Below are 13,919 nucleotides of genomic sequence, written 5' to 3'. Positions count from 1 at the left end.
TCTTATGTTTTGGAATTTAAGTATTATGTGAAGCCACTAATTGTCTGTTAAATCGAACGACATTAACATGACCTTAAATCTTCAAGATATGCATGCGTCTTGTAATAATTTTCTTAAAAAGTTTCTGATACATAGGCACGCTAATGCTTTAGTTGTGATTTATATGAGTTCCGTTTCAATTGATAATCAATAAGATAAATTATATTTTTGCATACTAATGGACTTGATGTTAAGTATTGTATTCAAATTTAAGAGTACAAGTTATACATTGAAAATGGATATCTGTATTATGGCTAGCTGAGTTTTAAGCTAACCTAAACGGTACTGGATATGTTTTAATATAATCCTCGTTAATTGATACATCGAATGATATGCTATAAAAGGGAGAGGTTTTAAGAATATTGCTTATAAATTTGCTAAAGTTTATATAGAGAAAGTATGTGTGCACTTGATAGAATTAAATTACTATCTATGAATTATGACCACGAATCAAATTAAGTAAAGATACTCGTATTACGAGTATTGATATGTATAGATTTACCAAGATGAATTATACGCTATTGTTTGAAATGTTTTCTCCATGTTAAGTATGTGTACTATGTTGAACTATGTGCTACTTGAATTGGATACACATTTTATGGCGAAAGGCAACATAATGTTATAGTTTATTATACTTAATGATCTAAAAGTTCTAGAAGAGTTCATATAAATTTGTCATGAGAAACAAAATTATAAAAGTATTCAGTGCATTTGAAGCAGATGAGGTTATAAACTAATAGTTTATGAATCATGATTAATTGGCATGATCGGTTGGATCATCCCAGGTCAATGATGATGCGAAATATGTAAAAGAACAACAAGGTTTTTCAATTGATTATTTAGATTGTACTTTATTGCTCTATAAGAAAGTATATGCCAAGTACGATTAGGATTGTATCCTTTTGAATTGTTGGAACATATGCAAAGGAGATGTAAGTAGGCCTATACATCGTTCATGTTGACCATTTAGTGTTTTAAAATCGATGCATCGTCTAAATGGGTCATCAAAGTCGCAACATGATGTTTGCGTAATTAATTGCTCATCTTGTAAAATTGAGAGCATGTTCCAAATTGTATTGGCAATAATGATTAAATTGATAATGATTATTTAGAGCAAAATGAATATGATATGGGGCCATGTTATGTAACATGCAATAATATGAACTCGCATCATGCCAATAGTATTCCTCCCCATTGAAATTGGTTTATGGTCAGAAACCACATGTCTCATAAGAGTTTTGAATGCGCAATATATGATTAAGTTGCTCCACCACAATGCACAAAGATGAGACTTTAATAAATGTTGGAAATAATGTTGGGAAAATAGACGTGCCTTAGAAATGTTTAGGCTTATGCTTTGATTCAGTTTGAAACGGTCTGATTACACTAGACATTAGTATGGCTGTTTTGGTTATGAGTTGAAACATGAAAGAGGTGTACGTATTCAATAAAGCCATCATTGTAATATTTGTTTATGGCTTAAGTTTTCGTTGACATAATTTAGTTTTCCCAACAATAGGGGAGATGTTCCCAACATTAGGGAAAGTGGAAAGCAGCTAATGAAATAAGAATGAATTATCAAAGATCCTCACACCAATGAATATAAGCTTAAAATTTGTGGGATAATTCATTCAAAATATTTAGTAATTGCCAGCAATGTTAACTGACCAAAAAGCTGCTTATGCTCCGATTGATAATGAGTGATAGAAAAGTCGATTCCAAAACAAAGCCTCGAAATAAAAGGAGCATAAAATTTAGATGGTCAAAGTCGAGGCACAAAGTCCCCAAAAGAGATTGATGATGAGAAACTAGACATGGAGGTTTTTGATAAACCCCGGGTACCCGGAAATAATGAGATCTCAATGAGTGTATCATTTCTAGAGAATTGTGGAATCAAAATATAAATAAAAACGACGTCGAGATTGATTGAATATGATAGCGCTAAGAGTATGTATAATGGTGAGGATCTTGAAAGCATGCATGCACATAAATTGATATGTTTGAATGATTGGCCAAGATGAAAAGACGCTAGTAGTTTGGCACATGGAGTCCAAGCACTTAAAAGTGCAGAAATTATATGGTGGAAGCAACTAAATTAAAAGTCTGGCAAAAATGAGAAAGTATTGATTCGCGTCTAGAGCATAAAATTAGAGCTCATTTGATATCGAGATTCCATGAGGGATATAAAATGCATGAAGTATGTCTCGTGATTAAAAATGATTGAAACACGTGTGGAAAATTCTCGAGAATATTGTTTGTCGATGAAATTATTATGGTTGAAATTTATAAAGAAATACGGATTTGGATATGATATAAATTTCATGCAATTTTGATGGAACTTTGAGGGAGTGTCCAATGGTGATTGAATGAATGAATGGGAGATGAAAGACAAGGTTTGTCTTGATTTATGAATTTTAATATCTTAAGAATGAATCAATGTGCATCATGACAAATAAGAGAGAAAGCTAATAAATATACTTGATATTGATAATGAATGACGCTCATGATTATGAGGTCACGTGATGCTTAAAATGTCCCTTTTATGACTTTTTAGATAATGATCACATTATTGGTTTAGAAGTGTCATTGAAACACTAATTATTCTCGCAGTTCAAAGATGGATTATACATCATTTACATTGAGTTTATTGGCAATGTGTAACTTGTGAAGTACGAGGATGTACTTAAATGAGATGCATGATGTATTACAAATCCTCAAACATGGTATGTGAATATATGTGAAGAGAATAATATCTGAGGATTTCATTTGTACGAGAAGCAATTAAATTTATATTGTTAAGATACTTCATATGTCAAGCATTGAAAACATTTGGTAATAATGAGAATTTTTAAGCGATGTGATCATGAGGGGGAGAAGATACGCGTTGCACTCTTTTTCCCTTGAGCAAGGCTTTGTCCCACTGGGTTTTCCTGTCAAGGTTTTTAACGAGGCAACATCCCCAAGCGTATCAAAAGAATTATGTACTCTTTTCCCTCACTAGAATTTTGTCCCATTGGGTTTTATCTAGTAAGGTTTTAACGAGGCATAATGTCTTTAGTCGATGGACATCCAAGGGGGAGTATTATGAATAAATATTAGATGGATGTCCATATATGGTAACTAGATATTTGTATTGTATTTAGAGATTTGTTTCTTGGAGAAGACTCTTCCTTTGTATCTATATAAACATATGTATTGGTGATGTTAATAATAGATTTCTTCATTGTCTCTACTTCTCTTGTCTTCTTTATTGTTCTGTTTCTTTCGTTTTGCAACAATTTCTCCTTTATTATCTATTGTTATTATAAATATAGATTATAGATATTGGGATAACAAAATTGTGGGCTGCTCGTAATTTTTTCACCTTGCTTTTAATTTAACAAAATTTTGGCTTTTTAGGCATTACAATTTACAAATATGCTTTTGAATATATATATATATATATATATCATTACATAAAATGTGAGGTGTCGGGGTTTAACATATTACGAGGAGGGTACCGGCGCAATACAGCGGCGGTGACAACGACGGATGGTGGTAGCGGCGTTGACGGTGTGGTTATAAATGTAAAAGTAATTGATGTAAAATGGTTATTGTGGTTATTTTAAAGGTTAATGAATACATATTGTAAATAATTTTATTAAGAGCATTATAGGTGTAATCATGGACGTATTTAAATTAGTGAATAAATGAGAGAGGTAATTTGAATAGATAGGGTTGAAAAATATTTTGGGTAAATGTGGTGTGTGAGTTGAAATTTGTAAATATGTTTAAAGTTAATGGTATTTTAGGGTTTTTATAGATAAAAAATTATAAAAAAAAGTAGGCGATTTGCTTTACAAGAGAGTATAAATGAGGATCAAATAATAAAAATAATTAAAAAAAAACAATAAAAAAGGACAAGTTAGGTAGTTTGATAAAACTACCACCGTTTGGCAGACCATTCAAGACTGGTGCTCCACAGCGCCATTTTTTGTATTCACAATTAAATATCTGGTGGAGTTCCATGAATAGTCTGGTGAGAATCAGAAGGAGAAATTAGCACTTAAAGGGATCATCATTATCGGCTGTTGGAGTATTTGGAGATCAAGGAATGAAAAGAAGTTTGATAACACCAAGATAAACGTAACGATAATCATTCAAAGCATTAAATCTGTTATCTATTTTTGGTATAGGAATAGAACGAGGCACCATAGTCTAAGCTGGAATAATTGGTGTAAATTCTCTTTGTTGTAAATATGTAGGATTGTATATTGTTTGGCCGCCGGCAATTGCCGAGGGTCTAAAACTCACTTTTCAAAAAATAAAAATAAAAGGTAGTTTGATAAAAGAAAAAAAAAAAAGAAGGAAAAAGATGGGAGTTGACCATTTCTGGAATTCTGATACTCTATTGCAAGTAGTATGTTAAATTGTTAATTTATGTAACTAGAGCCATGATAATCGAGTCGGTCAAATAGATCTAGTAATTTAATTAAATAAAAAAAATAATGATAATATATAATAGAAAAAAGGTTTTCCATTTCCTGACGCCAATAACAAGGTTTGTATTCTAACATTTATGTTTATATTTATATATTTATTGCAAGTGTGTTAATGTTTTATTATTTGTATTTTTAATTTTATTAATTAATGGTATCATTACTCTTTTATAGAATAAAATATATTTTAAACCCGTGTCCAACACTGAACACGAGACTTACGGCATTATTAATATTAGATACTAAGTGTTTAATTCAAATGCCAAGAATGTTAGACTAATAGAAAAAAAAACTATTGTAATAAAAGAATATTGGAAGCATGCACGTACCATTCTTCATCATTTAAAAGACTTCTTTATAGACGAAATTTGTTATAGTGTTTTTTGTCTTCTCATTTTTGTCACATATTTTCTTAACTTAACTCGAAGTTTAATTTATCTTTAATTATATATATATAGGGAAAAGAGAATATAAGGCTGTCCGGCACCTAAACTTAAGTGTGGAACGTCTCACATACTAATATTTTATTATTTCTTTTTTAATGAATAAATGCATGGGCCCCCATAATTTTTATGGATTAAAAAAATAATATGTGAGTGTTCCACATCTAAGCTTAGATACCCGACAACCTTATATATATATAGAACATGGGTAACACTTCGGTGAGAACAGTCTTAAAATAAGAACGGTGAGAACACTTAAAAAACATCATTTTGATGCATTAAAAGTCCATAAAACTAACATAGTGCAGAACTAATTATCATCATTTAAGCGTTTAACAACACATTGATCCGTCAAAATCAAAAAAATCACGTTTTTTGGTGGATGCATCATTTTGAAGAATATGCATCCAAGATTGATGCACAAAACAAAAAACATGATTTTCTTGATTTTGACAGGCCAATGTGTTGCTATACACTTAAATAATGATAATTAGTTATGCGCTATGTTAGTTTTATGGATTTTTAATGCATCAAAATGATGTTTTTTAAGTGTTTTTACCGTTCTTATTTTAAGACTGTTCTTATTTGATTGTCCCCCTATAGAACATATTATTGGATATAGGGGTTGGTGATAGTCCACGAATGCACAACTTATGTTTTAGTTAAGTAGACAAGAAAGAAAGTAAGCAAGTAAATAGCAAGAACAATGTAAAGTTCAATTGCAATACATCAATGCAAGGATAATCATATGTATCATTGATTAAACGATGAATACATGGTTGATCTTACACTTGACTTACAAGAATACAAAAGAACAAAGATAATTGCTAAGTCTAGACACACAAGAAACACTTAAGCAATTACAAGTGACACACACTTTTAAGGTGGCAAAACGCACTAATACAATGTGGCTGTGTTGCTTTATATAGGGGAAGACTTGGGGCAACACAGCCTGCTTTGATTGAGACTTGATAGTGGTTGTCGACTTTTAATTGGCTCATGGTACTTGAATCATGTGCCCATTGTCTTCTATACCAAATCGGGTAAGAGAGAGAGAACCCTTGCTTTGGTCCCAACATGTACATTTGCCATTCAGGGCAATTTACAGTTGGTTAACCACCATGTGACCTTTTTGTCTACATGTAATTTGAATATTTCCCGCCATGATAAACTTAGGTCAGCATCTATCCCGCTGAAGACATCTCTTCATCTGCTGATGACTTGTTAAAGACTTGCTGACGACGTGTGTCAGCGAGCAAGTCTTCTTCAGCGAATCCCAGACTTAACATGTGACACCCGTCACCAAAACCGATAGTTTATTCTAGTATCTATCTTACATTCTTAATTTCTCAACTAGTCGATGTGCTTATAGAGTATAACAAGCATAGAGATGTTGTGATCAAGCCAGTATGCGATTTCTATTAGTTAAATTTCAATGTTTTAGGGTTTAGTCACTCTACCTTCCTAAACTTAGACAGTTATAATTATTTCCGTTGATATCTAGACATATAGTTATAGGTCATATTCATTTCGAGACATTGATAAGTCTCTATACCCTACTTAGTGTGTTAAAGTCTATAATCATCAAAGTAAATGATAATATGTAGTAGAAATAAAAACATATTTACTTATAAGCTAAATAGATAAATAAATGAAACAATTAAAAAGATCATATGCCATTAAATTAGCTTATATCAAATATTAATACACATTGTTTTAATCTCCTGCCATGGATTACGGCTAAAGGGATTACAATCCCATTCCATTTAGAATTCTTGTATACATTAATATATCTATCCTAATTATAAATCAATTCAAACACTTAAAATTATATATAGTATAGGCAATCTTAATTATCAAACAATCTAAAACAAAACTTCTCCTTGCTTTGCTCTTCCGTCGAACAAAGAGGGAACACCACCACCAAAACCAAATTTTTATCACACAATTGTCAAGCTTCCATCTTAAATATTTTTAAAAGTTGTTAAGTATATATAATTTTCATTATGTTTTTACAGAATCTTTTACATAACAATCTTTGGGTAGAATTCTTATAAATTATATCTACTTTATTTTATAAAGGTACCGTAAGGAGTGATCATCGACTTTGGTGGTAAAATTCTTAATCTCTATCTTTTATTAGATTATATATATTTATGTACCATCTTTGTAATCTATTTGATGAGTGTATACGTATGGCCAAATTTCAAAAGATAATATAAGATTTTTATAAATTAAAAGTATGGTTAATAACTAAATAAATTTTGGAATCGATGGAGTATGGTAGAATTCATAATGTTACAATCCTATGTGTTGTTATAAATTTAAATGTTGACAAAATCTTAAAGACAATCTGAAAGATTTATATAGCTATGAAGATGTGTTATTGACTGACCTACATAGGTGTTGGAAAGATTTAAAAGTTCATATATGTATATTAGTTGTAGTAGTCTTTAAAACAGTAAGTTTGAGTTATTTCATAATCTGGACAGATTCGGTTTGTTAACTTTGAAAGGTCGTATCTTGGTCATGGAAGATGGTTAAGTCACGTTTTTGGTGTCTAAAATTAATTTCAGGAAGTCTACTTTCTGGTGCAAGTGGTTTCGTGTCAAAATATGAAGTTTAAGGTTGTCAAACGAATTTTATAACAAAACTGCGCAAAGCTGAGTTTTCAGAACAGATTTAGGTCGACTTCAAATAGTCATATCTTGGTCGATTTTATGAACTGTAAGATTATTTTTTTCCAGAAACATTTTTAAGATGTTAAGAGTGTACAGTTAAAATTTGGATTTTTTTTGATGCTTCAAAAACCCTTAACTTTTATAAAATTTTTCTGCGCGCAAACAGTAAATTTATTAACTAGTCTGTAATTATCGAATTTTTAAAAATAGTTCAAGTACAAAATAAATTCTGTAAAAATTCATTTAAGTATCTAACACATAAAAGTTATTGTGGTAAAAATTTAAGGACTTGGTTAGTTAGGGTGATCCAGAATAAAAATTGATAAATTTACCGAAAATTCCAGTTAATATGAGTTTGTAGAATTTAATCATAAATCATCAAGACAAATACTCTATATTAAGTTATATGACTTGTAACTTGATAAAATATGACAAATCATTTTATGAATACTTTGAGTGTAGCCATATGTGTATTTTATCAAATGCGGGTTACAATGGACGGTTATTGACCATGTCCAATAATTGTAACTTGTACATGTATATGTTGTGTAGATTCTAGTGATCTTTTGGACTTTACACAACTGCTTGCTGATTAAGGTGAGTTTCGTGGCCCCTTTTTATATTATTTCTTTGGGGGAAAATGATGCTCAAAACACTTTTCATTTCTTTACTAGCTGTGTCAAAACTTGTTTGTTTTCATGGACAAATACGTGTAATTATGAAATTGTGTATGCTAGCTTGCTCGTATTGATTTCTTTGATGCAATAGATGTCTTTTGGTATTTATTGAAGACTATTGGAAAACTATCGACCAACTTTACACTCCAGCTGGTAGTTGTTGGTATTTAAAGCATGATTGAGTTGTTGGCAGGAGTGATGGGGATTGTGTTGTTGGATAACTATGATGGCATTGATCAGTATTTAGTATGCTACTACATGTTTATATTTACACTATTGTCCAAACTTTATATATCATGCACAGCAAACTCATTTGAATTACTTTAAACCTACGAACTCACCAACATTATGTTGACATTTTCGAGCATTCATTTTCAGGTAATAACAATGTTTAAGGAGACTGAGTATAAGGACTTTAGAAAGACTAATAAAGAGATCCTTCATGGACTCCTAGTTGCATTTGAACATTGAATTCTATTTGCTACATCATTTGCTATTCGTTGGGCGTGTTGCCTAGCCTTATCCCGCTTTTGGGAATTACATTTATGGATTTCATTTATATAACTCTATTATAAATTCCATGTGCTAAGTTATGTCTTTTCGTCATATTCTACAATTCCGCCTAAGGTGGGGTGTGACATAACAGTTGGTTATTGTAAAACAAGTATTAAAGTAAAACAAATAGCTCAAAATCTTGACTCTTAGATCATGGTTAAATTGATGCACGAAGATTCACGAAGCAATTGATGCACGATGATTTTCATGATGCACAGTGATTTTCAGTAAAGAAAAACCTATTGTTTTATTTGTTTTACTTTAATACTTGTTTTATTTTACCTAAAACCATTGGATATATATTAATTATTATTTTATTGGATAAATATTAGCTATTATTCTAGCGGATATATATTAGCTATTATTATTTATTCATTATATTAAAATTATTGGGTAAAAAGTGTAAATTTGTGATGAAAAATAAAAAAGTGTAAATTAAATTCAAAATTGAAAACAAAAGTAAACATTAAGAAATTAAGAATTGTGATTGGTCGATAAGTTATTAGAGCAACTGTGCTTTAGTATAAGAAAAGATTATCTTATTTTAAACATTACCTATACTTATATTATATCAAAACTACATTATATCAATAACATAAACTACTTGCCACCACCACCACCACCACCACCACCGTCAACTCCGCCGTCACCACCACCGCGCGCCAACGCCGCTACCGCTACCTTCGCATACCACCACACCCCGTCACCATCGCCATTACACTGCGTCATCACGCGAGCATAGCCTTAATATCTTCAAAATATCTAAAATACCATTAACTTTCAACACATTCCCAACCTACACACTACATATATCCATAGTATCACTAAAATATTTTTCAACTTTACCTATTTAAACTATCACTTTCATTTATTCATTAATTTAAATATTTCTACCTAATATACTTATAATACTTAATAAAATTATTTATAACAAATATTTCTTAACTCTTAAGATAACTACACCATTTCCTTTACATCAATTACTTTTACACTAATAACCACATCGTTATCGCTACCACTGCGACTACTGCCACCCTATTGCCGACACCGCTACCCATTGTGCAAATACCCCTCTTGTTTTATTTATATGTATCTATGTAATATTTTTCTAAAATGTATAATTGCATATACGATTCTAACATGTATGCCTATTTCTATTTTTTAACAAGATTTGATTTTCAGAAAACACTAAAACCACACATAATAGACCAGTGCAGCACAAAATTCCAACTCACTAGAAGTTCAGGACCAAAGAGTATACTAGTTTTCATATCCTTTCGATAGATCAAATAGTCTCAACATATATATGAAACAGTTAAATTAGAGACTCCTTATTTTAGGGACTGTTAGGTCCAGTTTTGGTGAAAACTGGAGCTCTCCAGTTACAACTGGAGAGTAGAAGAATTGTCCGAAATATTTGAAGTCCAGTGTAGCATTCGCGACTTTTGACCTATGTTGACTTGTAACGAAACAAAACTTAAGGTATGATTAAATGATAAATTCCGGAACGTTTTGACATGTTTTAATGTAACGTTGAGTTAGATTATGTTTACGGTTTCTTTTTATCGTTTAAATGGGTAACGAATAGCTATTGGTCGAAGTTAGCGGAGCTGGAGCCATATTTGGACCTCTATAGGCCGGCCCCCAACTCCCTCTCCCCCCCTTCCTTTCCCTTTTCATTTCTTTCTTCCCTTTCCTCTCCAAAAGTGAACACCAAAACACCTCTCCCTTCCCTCTAAATTCTTGGATTTTTCTATTATTGTTTGGGCTAGATTAGTGATAAATACTTCATCATCATCATCAACTAAACATCATGTCAAAGGATCAAACCTCCAAGCGCAAGAAATCTCCATTTTTGGGTCAAATTCGGATTCAAGGGCTTTTGGAAGATTTGGTAAGTGAAACCTAACTTAATTTCTCCATTTCATGTCATTAAACATGTTTCCTAGTCAAATCTTATGGGTTCTTGCTTGATTTCGGGTCAAAAACGGATTTGGATCGATTTAGGGTTTCATTAGGGTTTTGGTTGAATTTGAGGTGAATCCGGATTTGTATGAATCGAATCTATGATATGGGTTTTGTTTTTTTATGTCAAATGATGTTGGTTTGTGCTTCAAAACATGTTTTGAACCTTCCTAGATCGATCATTGGGTTTAAAATGGGGTTTTGGGTTGTTTTGGGTCGTTGTTGGCTTAGTTTTTGTAGCAGATTTGGCTGAGTGCGGCGCAGTGGGAGGTGCCAGACACCACTCCGGCGCAGTGAAAAGCTGCTGAAACAAGTGACTCTTTGTCAACTTCAAACGCTTATAACTTTTGAACTGTAAGTCCGTTTTAGGCGTATGACCTATCGTTGGAATCGTGAGCGAGTCTACTTTATCATGGTATAATCCTTATAGCTTGAATCCACTTCCATCTCCAAAAATGATGTGATAAAGTGTCCTTGTTCATATTCGGTTGAACCAATAAGACACTTTAGGGTTGTGACGTAACTGAGTTAAGTCCCAATTGTCCTCTAAGGTTGATTTGCTTTTCTAAAACCTACTTAGGGTTTGACACGTGATTTGTAATGTATATGTTTACAGGTGGTGCACGCTAAGCGATTGTTGGACGTTATAACTCGATTATAACTTGTACATAGCTTGCACATCCAATCAAGGTGAGTTTCGTAAACCCTCCCTACTCAATTGAGATTCGGGCTGAAAAGTGTACGTGCTGGTTTGATTGTTGCTTAATCGATTGATTGATTGTTCTGTTGACACATTGACTTGTTGCTCGGTTAATTATGCTTTCGCTTATGAATACACGTTGTGATTTGGTTAGTTGTATATACATACAAGACGATCTTACTTTCAATGAGTTGGAGATGTGGTGGGAAGGCTGCGGGTGACTTTTAGTCCCAACTATTACTAGATGGGTGCTGAAGACACCTCTATGTCGATGGTGAGTGAACTTTGCAACACGATCAATTAATCTGGATGTGACCAGTTTAGATTGATCGTGTACCAGGTTAACTGGAATTAGGTATTAAGGTGACAGAATATTAATACAAGCAATAATATAAATGACGAGTATATAAGCTGGTGAGACAATATGTAATTTTCAAGTGTATTTTATTTATTACTTGTTTAAATAAAATACAAGGTTGTTGCGGAACCAAGATAATACAAGAGTGTAAATATCCTAACAACCCATGAATTACAATTGATCTAAACTTGGAAATTCTCCTAAACAATCGAAACACTTAGAGTTGTGAAATGTTTCTTTTTGCGATTGAGAGAATATTGCACAAGTTCACCAATATTGCAGAATATATGTATTTGCAAAGTTGTTGAAACAGCTTGTGCAAGGACCTCTATTTATAGTCGAAGATTGAGCATGGGGATCTCTACTTCGATGTACAAATATGGTTGACAGCACACAAAAGTATTGTTTAAATAATCCTTTGTGTGTGTTAAATAAAGTAAGACAAAAGGTTACTTTATTCAACCACTCTACATCTTTGTATCTTTATCCAAAGACAATATCATTGTCCGGTTAAAAAAGGATGTAGAGTAAAAAGGTCCTCCTCGTAATCAGTGTAAAGCTTTGTAAGAGCATTTACACTGGAGGATTCTCCAGTTGATTGATCTGGTAGATTGTCAACTGGGCTTCGCTGCCATTGCCAATCTCTATCTTCCATTTGTTGTCTTTGACTTCAACTGGAAGGTCTTCAGATTCTAGTCTTCTGATCTCAACTGGAGGAAGTCATCAGTTGCTAAACCTGTACATTGCAACTGGACTTCTAATATTTCGGACAATTCCTCATGCTCTCCAGATGTCACTGGAGAGCTCCAGTTTAGCTTAAACTGGACCTAACAGTGACCCTATATATAAGCATCAAAGGTTCCTTGAAAGTAAAATCGTATGAAGTGTATGTGCATTGTGTTGTTGGTTGATGGAAAACGTTTTGATATGGAACGAGACATAGGACATTACATGATAATATTTCCCCCTGTAACGTACTATAGATTTATGATTTGCGATAACGATTAAGTCTATCTTGATGGCATAACGATAAGTCCCCGATTTGTGGTATAATGTTGTTGTTAACGATATTGTTTAACGTGTATGTTGTATATGAATGTTTAGTTGAAACGTAACGTGATATGATGCATTTGAAATATATGTAAGTCGTAACGTGATATGACGCATTTGAAATATATGTAAGTCATAACGTGATATGACGCATTTGAAATATATGTAAGTCGTAACGTGATATGACGCATTTGAAATACATGTAAGTCGTGCCAGTTTATCGCGCATTTGAAATATATGTAAGTCGTGCCAGAAACGTATTTCGCGCATTGTTTATCATGTAAGTCGTGCCGGTTTATCGCGCATTTGAAACATATGTAAGTCGTGCCAGTAATGTATTACGCGCATTGTTTATCATGTAAGTCGTGCCGGTTTATCGCGCATTATTTATTATGTAAGTCGTGCCATTATAACTATGATTGAACGTAAATGTTGACTTGTATTGATTTGTGATAACGTGGAACCTTTTAGGGTTTCCTTGGACGTGATTAGGTATTCTAATCCTCGTATATCATTAACGGTTGATATCCCGACACTTGTTTCCTATTACTTGTCCCTACGAACTCACCAACTTTATGTTGACCCGTTTTAGTACACTTTTCAGGTGAACAAGTTAGCTCAAAGATGTATTGGATGATTGATTGCTTGATTATGCTAGATTTCGATATGGACTTGGACTTCTTGAGTCCGTGATTCATTATTCCCGATTTGGAGTTTGTGCTTAGATGTGACCCGGTTACTTGCACTACTGAATGGTTCGTATGGATTTACTTGATCCTTTTATGCATTTAGTTTTACTCTACATAATTTCCATGTCGTGCTGTGCTTTTCTTGTTATACCCCATGATTCCGCCTTGTTGTGGGTGTTATACCAGTTATTCAAAAACTAACTGCAAAGAAGAAATGGTGCCGACAACAAATTCTTATTTTACTTATGTACATGTTAAAGATCAAGAGGACGAAAGTTGCAATT

The sequence above is a fragment of the Erigeron canadensis genome, chromosome 9, assembly GCF_010389155.1.
Source record: "Erigeron canadensis isolate Cc75 chromosome 9, C_canadensis_v1, whole genome shotgun sequence".
Taxonomy (NCBI): Eukaryota; Viridiplantae; Streptophyta; class Magnoliopsida; order Asterales; family Asteraceae; genus Erigeron; species Erigeron canadensis.
Note: the sequence above shows the minus strand (reverse complement) of the source record.